Source organism: Schistocerca serialis, chromosome 9 (assembly GCF_023864345.2).
Source record: "Schistocerca serialis cubense isolate TAMUIC-IGC-003099 chromosome 9, iqSchSeri2.2, whole genome shotgun sequence".
Lineage (NCBI taxonomy): Eukaryota > Metazoa > Arthropoda > Insecta > Orthoptera > Acrididae > Schistocerca > Schistocerca serialis.
In genome coordinates, this window is record NC_064646.1 from 132,832,833 (window position 1) to 132,845,167 (window position 12,335).

At 44.4% G+C, this 12,335-nt stretch overlaps 1 protein-coding gene across 1 annotated transcript in view; it reads right to left on the reverse strand.

The window, feature by feature from the left end:
• Positions 1–271: 271 nt before the first annotated feature.
• Positions 272–12,335, reverse strand: part of LOC126418622 (ribonuclease P protein subunit p29) — a 101,099-nt gene continuing 89,035 nt past the window's right edge. Inside the window, exon 6 of the mRNA XM_050085464.1 lies at positions 272–686. The gene's annotated coding sequence lies outside the window, so the exon portion shown is untranslated. The remainder of the gene's footprint in view (positions 687–12,335) is intronic.

The following is a 12,335-nucleotide window of genomic DNA, read 5'->3' on the forward strand; positions in this document are numbered from 1 at the left end:
GTTGAAAGTTTATGTGTAAATGTCTATTAATTGTGCCTGCCTGTGAATTAGAGTGTTATCTTTGCAGTAAGTAGCAATCTGTGTTTTCCTACATTGTTTTATACCTGCCTGGAGTTTCCATTGTTCCATGTTCTAATACTTTTTCTTAAGACTAAAGTAATCATTTATAATAAATATTATTTTGTATCTAGCTATAATTTTCTTATGTACAAGTTTTGGATTATGGACAATCTTATCATTACCAAAAACACAACCAAGTAGTTTTGACAGCCTGTATACATAAACAATACATTTCTGCTATTTCATTTTTATTTTACAATATTTATCTGGAATTAACAGTTTTTGTTAATTTCCTAAAAACTGCAAAATATGTCATACATGATAATTCATGCACATCAAATCACCAGCTTCACAGGTGACATACAGATAACACAAAACCAGGCATCTAATGGAGACATGTAAAAATTATGCTTCTCTTGGGTAACATTTATAACATTACAACAAACTTGTTATTTTAGAATACACTGCTATTACAATGGAAGTATAAATATATTTAACAGTTGAGAAGAGCAGGAGCATTACACTATTCTATTGGGTTGTGTTCTCTTAAAAAAAGGGTTTCTTCACACCTTTTATTCACAGCACACCACACTGGCCAAGACAAAAGACTGCTGTACAACCAAAATCTGCAACAGGTAACAAGAATTACAATGAAATGCTCCACTTGGTGTGGCACAATGAACTCCTGCACCAGAGTATCTCCCATATACATCATTTAACAATGAATTAGTTTGAGGAAATAACAATATTAGTACATGAAATTTGTCTGGCTTCTGCAACTATTAGTTCTCTCTCTCTCTCTCTCTCTCTCTCTCTCTCTCTCTCTCTCTCTCTCTTTTTTGGGGTGGGTGGGGTGGGGGGGGGGGGGGGGTATGTTGAAAAAAGTTGCAAAAAAGAGAGGGCAAGTCACTTGTATTCCTCACTACATCCTGGAATCTGAGTGAGCTACACTTTCCTTTTAATCTTCCCTATTCCCAACCACAACCCCCTTTCAAACAAGGCATCGATAGTCCCAATTGCCAGAATATTCTCATTTTACTTTCATGAGTGTCCAATCATGAATGGACAGTCTGAGTTTCTGCAAAAAAATCTTGGTGGCCATGCTAAAATCCGCTCATCAAAACAGAACCAAGTCTAATGCCATTTAAAGATTATAAGGTTTATAGTTAAATGAAATAACTTTGTTTGCAGATACCTATAAGTATGGCCTATTATTCTCATCTTTTCTGTTGTTCTGAATATGTAACTGCTCTGTATTATAACATTCTGAAAAGATACTTCCTACACCAGTTTTTTTTTAATAGAAACAGGTGACAGAGCTACAATCAGTCTTTCTTTAGGTATCAATGAATAATGTTTCTTAAAGTCAGTCCGCACTGAGTATTAAAAGAGCACAGTTCCATTAATTTGGACACCCATCTTGCTGACTTATTCCACCCTCCACATCCCCAAAACTTCCTCCACCTTCCATGAACACACTGTTCCAGAACACCCATTCCAAAACACTGTTGTCACTTTTACAATGAAACTCAATACTTCATAAAAGACCTCCCCTTTGGCCCAAAACTTAAGTTCAACCATACTGGACTTGTAAGGGACCTCCTTACCTTTACTCATTCTCTGCAGTGGAAACATTTCTTCGCCAACCAAAACACCAAATAGAATCTTATTTACGAGGGTTGACTGAAAAGTAATGCCTCCACCTTTGTAACTCTTCAACAGTTGGCAGCATCGGTATACGGCAGGTACTGGCTTGTTCCATAGGCTCTTCTCTACAGCTCCAGTTGGCAGGAAGCCTTAGCATTGAACAGTTGTGTTGTTACAGTGTTAAGTATGGAACCGTGCGCAGATGGTCGGTCAATGCAAATTAAGCAACGTGCAGTCACTGAATTCTTGACAGCAGAAGTGTCATCCCAAAGGAGATTCATCAGAGAATTAAAGCAGTTTATGGTGACTGTATTGATGTGAGCACTGTGCATCATTGGGTGAGTAAGTTTAAAAATGTTGAGGCAGGAACATCTGACCTGCGTGACAAACAAAGAGTTGGACGTCTTGTGACAGCGACCACCGAGTTTCACAAGGAAAATGTTGCAGATTGATTCAGGATGATCGTCGTATCATTCAGAGAGAAGCTGCAAGCACAATCTGCATTACACAAGAACATGTGGGTCACATTATTGCTTTGCCTGGCTATCTGAAGATCTGTGCACGACTTCTCTCCCATTGATTATGCCATTTTTGGTCCCCTTCAAAAGGCTGAGGGGCAAACGATTTGCCTCAGATGACGATGTCCAGCTGTATGTGCAGAACTGGTTAACATCGCAGCCCCGGGAATTTTATGGGAGCCATTCACCCCCTTGTATCACAGTGGAACAAGTGTCTCAACAGCTGGGGTCAATACTTCTAACATACAGGTGCTGGTTTCTGTAACTATGCCTCTGGCTCGTTTCTTTTTGAACACCCCTTGTTTATTGCCCCTACATAATGCAAAATGTTTACAAAAATACTTTCATTCAAAAATCCTTTTCGGCACTCCATCTGTAGAGACCTTGTTTGATGGGACACAAAATCCAATTTTTCTTTCCTTCCTTTTTCTTGTCCTTCCAACGAAGAAATCCAACAGGCCATCATGTAAGTCTACAATGCCATTAGTCACATCTGAACCCGCTGAATAGTTGAGGTGCTTAGTCCTGTACAAAACTTCAGAGCTATAAAGCAAACAATTTAATTCCCCCAAGGACTTTACATTATTAGGAAGATTTTACATTAATTTTTTATTATAACATAAGATTTATATGTTTGTGGCATTGTAAACAAACATGGTTTTTGTTATTTGTTACTGACTGTAGTAGTAGTAGTAGTAGTAGAGGGGTTTTTGGGCGCACAACAGCAAGGTCTTCAGCGCCCGTTCAGTAACATAGGGAGACGGGTGTCAAGAAAAATCCCAGAACAGGAATATAAAACGGAACATAAAACACGGGTAACAATCATTGAAAAATATGTGCTCACCCACACCGAAGCGTGGGATGAAGCAGGGTGTCAGCAGTAAAACATGGACAACACAGGAAGAAAATGATAGAGGGAGCTAAAACAATGTAGCAGATGGAAGTGGCTGGCTGACCACAAGGAAAAAAAGGGAGGAGTCAGCCACTCTGCAATACACTAAAACCTCCAGCCTAAAAGTTTAGGCCAGAGTCCAGACACATCACAAAACTTAAAAACCCTAGACACACTCGTCTCATCATTAGCTAAAACAGAAGGCAGATCCCCATCAACTTGTGCTTCTGCCCTTGCATCACGGTATAAAATGCAGTCTGTTAAAATGTGCCAGACAGAGATGTGCACACCACAAGTGTCACAAAACGGAGGATCCTCCCGCTGTAATAAAAAGCTATGTGTGAGAGGACAGTGCTCGATCCGAAGACGTGTGAGGGCCACCTCTTCCCGCCTGAGCAACCGGCAGGAGGAACGCCACGGCCAAGTGGTTGACTTTACCAACCGCAGTTTATTGGCCGTCACCGCCAGCCATTCATCCTCCCACAACTCCATGCACTTCCTGTGGAGTGGTGCAATGACTGACTGCAAGGGGACAGGACACTGGTCCACATCCTGCTCTCTGCACGCCTCCTTGGCAGCCCGATCGGCCTGTTCATTGCCCCATATGCCAACATGACCAGGCACCCAGCAGAAGGATACCTCTTTACCCCGCCGTTGGAGCAAGTACAGTTGGTCATATATCAGCTGGACCATCTCCTCAGTCGGGTATAGGTTCTGCAGTGATTGTAAGGCACTAAGAGAATTGGTGCAGAGAAGAAATCTATTGCCCTGAACACGATGCATCTGCTCCAGTGCCTTCAGGATTGCGTGGAGCTCCGCTGCAAAAACGGTATATTCAGCAGGGAGGTGAATCCGAGTAACATGATCAGGGAACACCACAGAACAGCCAAGGAAATTCTCCTGTTTGGAGCCATCAGTGTAAACGACAGTGAAACCGTGATGCACATCTAAAATGTTAAAAACCAGTGACTGGAATGTAAAATCTGGCGTGCCATCTTTCTTAAAACGAGTCAAATCTAAAATAAGTTTGGGTCTCTGGAGGAGTCAAGGTGGAGATCTGCTCCAACCGTGACGTAAAACACGAAGACCAGCCATAGACATCGCAGCGAGGCAATCCTGTGCGCGAATCCCATAGGGCTGCGTCGCACCTTGCCGGTTATGAAATAACCGTGCCAGAGGAGGCTGAGCAACGGTATGGTATGCAGGTGTGGACAAAGTTTTATATGCCTGGCATACCGTAAGTAGCCGTCGCCCCATATGAAGTGGCGGTTCCCCTGCCTCTGCACAGAGGCTTGGTATGGGGCTAGTTCGGAATGCCCCAGTGGCCAACCAAAGCCCTTCATGGTGCACAACGTCCAACATCTTTAAGTAAGAATGCCTAAGACCCATACACCGTGCACCCATAATCGAGCCGAGATTGCACAAACGCCCTGTAAAACTGGAGCAGACAAGTCCTGTCAGCTCCCCATGTACTGTGGCAAAGACATTTTAAAATACTTAAAGCCTGAAGCGACCGCCGTTTCAGGTCTTTAAGATGAGGTAACCACGTGAGCCTCGAGTAAAAAATGAGCCCCAGAAATCTCACCGTGTCTGTAAAAGTAAGAATAGTGTCCCTCAACCGCAACTCATGAAAGTTTAAAATCGAACGAGAACGGTTAAAAAGAACGCATACAGACTTCTCGGTGGAAAACTTAAAACCACTCTTCTGCACCCAGTCATCCAAACGCCTAATCGTAAGTTGCAACTGACGAGTTGTCGTTGCAAGGCTTGAAGAAGAGCAAAACAAAGAGAAATCATCCACAAACAAAGAACACTGGACAGGACTTTTCACTATGGACGTAATGCTATTAATAGCAATGGCAAAGAGAGTCATACTTAAAACGCTACCCTGAGGGACACCGTTCTCCTGCTCAAAGCGATCAGACAGGATGTCACCAATTCGGTATCTAAAATATCGTGGCGAGAGGAAAGACTGAATAAAAAGAGGAAGACAACCACAAAAACCCCATTCGTGTAGCTGCTCCAGGATGAGACACCTCCAAGTGGTATCGTAGGCCTTCTCGATGTCGAAAAATACACCTAGAAGGTGATGACGGCATAGGAAAGCTTGTTGTATAGCCGCCTCCAGGAGGGCAAGGTTATCGAAGGTGGAACGAAACCTCTTGGACCCACACTGAAAGCGACTAAGGAGTTGCCGGGATTCTAACATCCAGACAAGGCGGCGGTTGACCATCCGCTCCAAGGTCTTCCCTATGCAACTAGTGAGGGCAACACTATGGTAGCTACTTGGGCTCGTGCGATCTTTCCCAGGTTTTAAAAAAGGGATTAAAACTGCCTCACGCCACACGTCAGGAAAGTGACCCAACGCCCAAATGGCATTAAAAAGTGCGAGGAGGATTTCTCTGTTGCGCATTGTGAGGTGCCATAGCATACTGTAATGGATCCTGTCGTGACCAGGGGATGTGTCACGAGCTCCAGACAATGCAGAATCCAGCTCCCACATAGAAAATGGGCAGTTGTAAACTTCATGAGGTGGACTGGAAGTTCAGACTACATCTCTCAGCAACCGCTCTATGGCGCTGGAAACCTGGATCCTGACTGGTTGTTGCAGTAACTGTGGCAAAATACACTGCCATAGTCTGGGCAATGTCTCGCAGATCCGTGTGGAGAGTGCCGTTATTCATTACAGCAGCTATGGGGCACCTCCCTCCTCTGTCAGAAATTCTCCTGATGGTCTGCCACACAATGGAACTTTTGGTGGAACGATTAATGGTGTTCAAGAACTTTTGCCACAACCTCTTCTTGCTCTCACGATATTGCGGCGACATCTTGCCCTCGCCACCCGAAAGGCTGCAACATTCTCAGCAGTCGGCCGACACTTGAACCGACGCAGAGCCACATGCCTGGTCCTGATTGCAGAGCGGCATTCGGCACTCCACCAAGGCACAGGTGGCCTCTTCCGGTGCCCTGTGGACTGTGGAATGGATGCTGCAGTGGCGTGGAGGACCGTTTTGGTAATATGATCCACCCACACCTCAACATTCGCACAGTGTTCGAATTGGGCCAACTGGCTATAATGTGTCCAGTCAGCTCCACTGAAAACCCATCGTGGTGGTCTCCTTTCGGGGCCCACGCCATCTGGCAGGTGAATCCAGATTGAGAAATGATCACTGCCATGCAAGTCAGCGACCACTTCCCAGTGAGCACTGGCGGCAAGAGCTGGAGAGCAAAGTGAGAGATCAATGGCAGAGAACGACCCAGTCGCCGTGCAGAAATGAGTACTCTGTCCTCCATTGAGCAAGGAGGCACAGGATGACAGGAGAAGCCTCTCAATTGCTCTACCCCTGGGGCAGGTAATTGCAGAGCCCCAAAGCACATTGTGGGCATTAAAATCACCACAAATAATGAATGGCTGGGGGAGCTGTGTAAGAAGGTCGGTGAGGGCTGCTTCATCAAGAGCATCATGTGGGGGCAAGTAAAGTGAACATACAGTCAATGGATGACGTACGTGCACGGACACAGCAACGGCCTGTAAAGTCATCGTAAGTGAGAGAGGTGAGGAGTGGTAGTCCGTCCTGACGAAAATACCTACATCTCCTCTAGCTCTCTCTCCACGCAGGTCGTCCGTTTTGTGGAGTGTATAGCCTCGTATCTCAGGGGAGTATGATGGATGGAAATACGTCTCCTGGAGACAGAGACACAGTGGTCTACCCTGAGAGAGTAGACGAAGTTCCTCCACATGCGTCCTGAACCCTTGCAAGTTCCACTGAAGTATGGGAGCCATCTATGTTGGGGGTAGCACCTTCATCCTGTCTCTCCGACGTGGCGGGGAGACCGCAGCAGGTGGAGGGGCAGGCGTGGGACGAGATGATTGCCCCACACATACATCGTACTCCATCAACTCTGGGGAAGAGTCAGATGAAGCCTCACGTAAAACAACATCCGCATGGTCAGATGGTTTACCATGGGATTTGACCCGCTGTTGCTGCTGTACAGTAGCTTTCTGTGATTTGGTGGACTTTAGGGGAGCTGATGTGGGAGTGGTAATTGGCGCACTGGGCTTGGGAACAGCCTCAGCTGTTGGAGGCGTCAGGAGCTGGCCCAAGTTCGCCACTGTACCTTTGTCTGCCGTTCGAGTAGGGGCTACTGGCTCTGAAACACTGGCTGTGTTGCAAGTGCACTGACAGCTGCAGGTGTTATTGCCAACACTCACTGTGGTGTCACCGCCAGACACCACACCTGCTAGGTGGTAGCTTTAAATCGGCCGCGGTCCATTAGGACATGTCGGACCCGCGTGTCGCCACTGTCTGATCGCAGACCGAGCGCCACCACAAGGCAGGTCTCGAGATACGGACTAGCACTCGCCCCAGTTGTACGGACGACGTAGCTAGCGACTACACTGACGAAGCCTCGCTCCTTTGCCGAGCAGATAGTTAGAATAGCCTTCAGCTAAGTCAATGGCTACGACCTAGCAAGGCGCCATTAGTAACATTGCACGTATCTAAAGAGTCTCACTTGTATCGCCACAATCTCCAGATGTACCACAAGGATTGATTAAAGTTAAGTATTCCAGCAGCTACGTACTTTTCTTTATAGCATTCATTACGTATCCTATTTCAGACCTCACGCCATCCTGCTTTAGCTTAGCGCATGCCTTTCGGCTTCCTCTCATTGTGTCTAGGCTGTCTTGTCTAGACACAACACTCACCACCTCAGTCTGCGTTGAGGCATCGACTTTTGGAGTAGGCTTCTGAACCAGGGATGCAAAAGATGTAGCAAATGTGGGAGGTTGCATCGACTTATAGATCTTCTTGGCCTCACCATAGGGGATACACTTGGTTGTTTTTATTTCCTGGACCTTGCGTTCCTCTAAAAATATTCGGCAGTCCCTACTCCAAACAGGGTGGTTCCCAGAGCAATTAATATATTTAGCCGGAGACGAGCAACCAACTCCTTCATGAGCAGCCTGACCACAGTTTCCACAAGTCGCTTCGCCTTTACAGCCTAAGGTGGTATGCCCAAAACGCTGGCATTTAAAATAGCGCATTGGGGTCAGGAAATAAGACCTCACACTACGGCGAAGGAAGCCAGCTTTAACATGTTCAGGAAGTTTTGTGCTACTGAAGGTCAGAATAAAGGAGTCGGACTTGACAAGAGTGCCATCAACCCTCTTCATGATGTGTTGGACATCAACGATACCTTCCGGAGCCCACTCACGTTGCAGTTCTTCCTTGGGAATGTCAACTAGATCCCGACATGTCACAACACCTTTGCTGTAGTTCAAGGTGCTGTGCAGTTCAGTGTCTATGGCATACTCTCCAAGGCATTTAGCAGATTGGAGGTTAGTTGCTTGCTGGGAAGTGGAATTTTCCACTAGCAAGGTCCCATTACATAAGCGTTTCACCGATTTTAAGGAGCCACAGATTCCCTCCAATCCCTTTTGTATATAGAAGGGCGAAACCTTCTCGAAACTACCCTCCTTCCGTTTCACAATGAGAAACACATTCGGATTACCAGAATGCATTCTGTTACCTAAGACTGGACTTGTCAAAGAAGTGCCGGAGTCAGGGGGACTGACTGCACGGGCCCTCTTAAGAGACTGGGTGTTAGAACCTTCCAGCGGCCCACCCTTTCCGCTGGGAGGAAGAAAAGAGGATTTCGAAGGATCCATCTTGGTCCCACGAGCAGCTAGGGAACTACAAGTCCCCCTAGACAGAGCCCCGCGTGCCTAGGTAAGCCTTATACAACTGAGGTGCGGCAGGTTCCCCAGAGGTTGCCCGCTAACGACTGTTCCACCTCAACAGCCATGCGTCTCATCAGCGCGCAGCACACCTTGAGATTGAGGGGTTGTTTATAGAGGTTTATTCCATCCTCGCAATCTGGGCGGTCAAGCCAAGATCCCCACTCCCTGAGACACACAACATTCCACCGCCGCGCCGTACGGTGGTCGTTGAAGTATGCTCAGAGCTTACGGTGACAGAGGACTGGCGGCGCTTACCAGTCCCCAGCTCAGGAACCCCGGGGTCGCCAAGCCCGTACCCAGCAAACGAATGCTGAGCCCCTTGACTGTAATAAGTGAGATCAAAACTTCATTTTCAAACTCAGGATTTGTCAACAAGCAAAATCTTATACTGTGGTCGAACACAAATCCACAGAGGCTTCTTTAATCATTAGGCCACCGTGTCAAATCATAGTATGGTATTTTGTATTATTGTTTATCCTACTATAGTTGTTTTTATGGTCTAAAACAAAACAAACAAACTGTTTACCTTATCTATATTTTGTGGGGTATGATATGAATGTACTGTTTCTGTGAGTCACAGCCTCATAATTACCAGTCATTTGATATCCACTGTTGAATAAAGGCTCCCTGTGCACTTTTCATTGCATCGGACACCGGCTATTCATCTCTGTGTTGCTCCTGCATAGGTTTCAATGTCATCTGTGCACCTTCCATTAGGTAATCATCTCAGTCTTTTGTTATATTTGGGAATTTAGAAAAGAACGTTAGTCCATCTGCTATCTGCTCGCTTTGCAACTGTCCGCCTCCATAGCTGAGTGCTTAGCAGAATGCCTTACAATAGGCCCAGTTTCAATCCCTGGCCAGGTCAGAGATTTTATCAACTCAGGGACTGAGTGTTGTTACCTTCATTATTGTTTCATCCTTATTGAGGTGCAAGTCGCAGGAGTGGCATCAACTAAAAGGATTTGTACCAGGCGAATGGTCTACTCAATGGGAGGCCCTAGCCACCTGCACGTTTCAGTTCATTTACTTCACTCCTCCTCTGATCCACCTCCAATTCATTTTCCTGATTCCTTTATTTGGTTTTTCTATCTCTTCTAATAATTCCCGACATGAATCTCTCCATTACTCACTGAACAGAAAAGTTTCTGAATGGTTTTTGCATTAGTAGTTCATTTCTTGGTGTCAGAAATGAAAACTGTTAGTGCACACATTTTAAACTCTTTTTTTTTTTTTTTGGAATCTTAATTTTTGGAAACTTATTTAGTTAACTAATTTTCGAAACCTTATTTAGTTTACCAAAGTACTCCAGCCTATTTTTTACTCCTATGTTTCTTTTTTCTTTTTGTTCAGTCAAATTGTTGTTTTCAACTGCCTTATGTACAAAAACTCATCAATTGCCTCCGTGACTTCATAGTTAATAAGGCCTATTTTCTTCTTGATGTGCCAATTATTCATTTATTGTTGTTATTGATTTTCTAGTGTCCTATCAAACTTTTTCTATTAATTTCTTCTACTTGTTGAAGTTCCTCTACACTGGTGAAAATGGTTTAGATATGTTCCATTGTCACACATTGCTTCTTCTTCCAGTTTAGAATTTCTCAATGTACTGATGAAGAGAATTCCTTGAAATATACATTCTTCTTTATATTAACATAGATTGAATTAGTGCCTTGTTTCTCAAGATCTATTATAGAAGTTTAGCTGAGTCATTTAAGGCTATCTCAAAACGTATTAATGTCAGTTGTAGCAGCAATTTACTGTAATAGCTTCAGTCAGTTATGTTATATCTACTTCAAAACCAGCTCACTTCTTTTCATAATGTAATGTTTGGTTTATGTGGTTGGTGGTAATTTTAGTGTCCATTTCTTGTGAAATAATTCTTCAGTTTTTGAGGAACTTTCTTTCTATGCAGATAGCGTGTAAATAATTTTGAAGGTTCCTTCTCTTCCTTCATATTGCAAAAACACACTAACACGAAAATTGAAAAAACGAAAATACAAAAAACACACCATGAAGGAATTACAGACATGGAACGGAAATCTTTAGATGTGATGTACATGTACAGACAAACAAGTGATTACAATTTCAGAAAAACTGGATGATTTATTCAGGAGAGAGAGCTTTATAAATTGAGCAAGCCAATAATACATTGGTTCATCTCCGGCCCATAGGCAAGCAGTTATTCAGCTTGGAATTGATTAACAGAGTTGTTGGATGTCCTCTTGAGGGATATTGTGCCCAGATTCTGTCTATTTAGCATGTTGGATCATCAAAATCTCAAGCAGGTTGGAGGGCCCTGCCCATAATGCTACAAACATTCTCAATTGGGGAGTGATCTGGCAAACTTGCAAGTCAATGTAGGGTTTGACAAGCGTGAAGACAAGCAGTAGAAACTTGCCATGTGTGGGCATGCATTGTCTTGCTGAAATGTGAGCCCACGATGGCTTGCCTGAAGGGCAACAAAATGGGGCGTAGATTATCGTCAGTGTACCACTGTGCTGTGGTGTGATGGTGACTAAATGGGTCCTGCTATGAAATAAAATAGCACCCCTGGTTGTCGGACCTTATGGTGGGCAACACTATACCAACCAGTCTGTCCCCCACTTTTCATAGCAGGGCCGCTTTGGTTGTCATCAATGGCACTCCAACAGCACTGCAGTATGTCAATGATATTCTGTGCCCCATTTTGTTGCCCTTCATGGCAAGCCATCCAGAGCTTGCATTTCAGCAAGATAATGCTCATCTGCAAACGGTTGCTTGCCAAATGCTATCTGGACCAGCAAGGTCACCGAATCTCTCTCCAATTGCAAACTGGCAAGGTCCTGGTATTGTTGGTACGTTTCAGTTCAATTAAACCTGCTTACTACCCAATTAATGAGGATGCAAATTTTCTACTAGATCACATGCAAGAGAATTGAGTGACAGACGTGAAGAGTTTTTTTTTGTTCCTTTCCCAGAATGTATTATCTAGAGGAATGAAAGTATAGTTTGGGCTTTGGGATTCATGGGCTTGTAAGCATATGGTTATTACCTTCCAGCTAGAGCCCTTGGACACCCTTTATAATGCTCATCCTTTGGCATCCTTGGAGCCCATAGTATTACTTTTGTGCTTGTTGCTATCCTCCCAATCAATATATGACTGCAATATCAAAAACTAATTTCCGGACATATTCCCTAAGAAGTTGCTCACTGTCTTCACATTTGGTAATTGAGCTGGCCATTGATCAGGACTACTGCAACCAGTCTCTCATTGCCCTAACTTATACGTAGCTGTATTATCATGCGCAGACAGCACTGTGTATTCCGTCATATTGGTAAAACCTGAGCACGTAGATGATTATCATTTTTATCGTCATCAGCTGCACATCTTGCATCATGGTTGAAAAAATTAATGTTCAAATCATGGTTGAGAAATTAATGATCAAAAATACATGTAGTAGAAATCTAGGGTAATCTTTTTTTGGAAGTTACA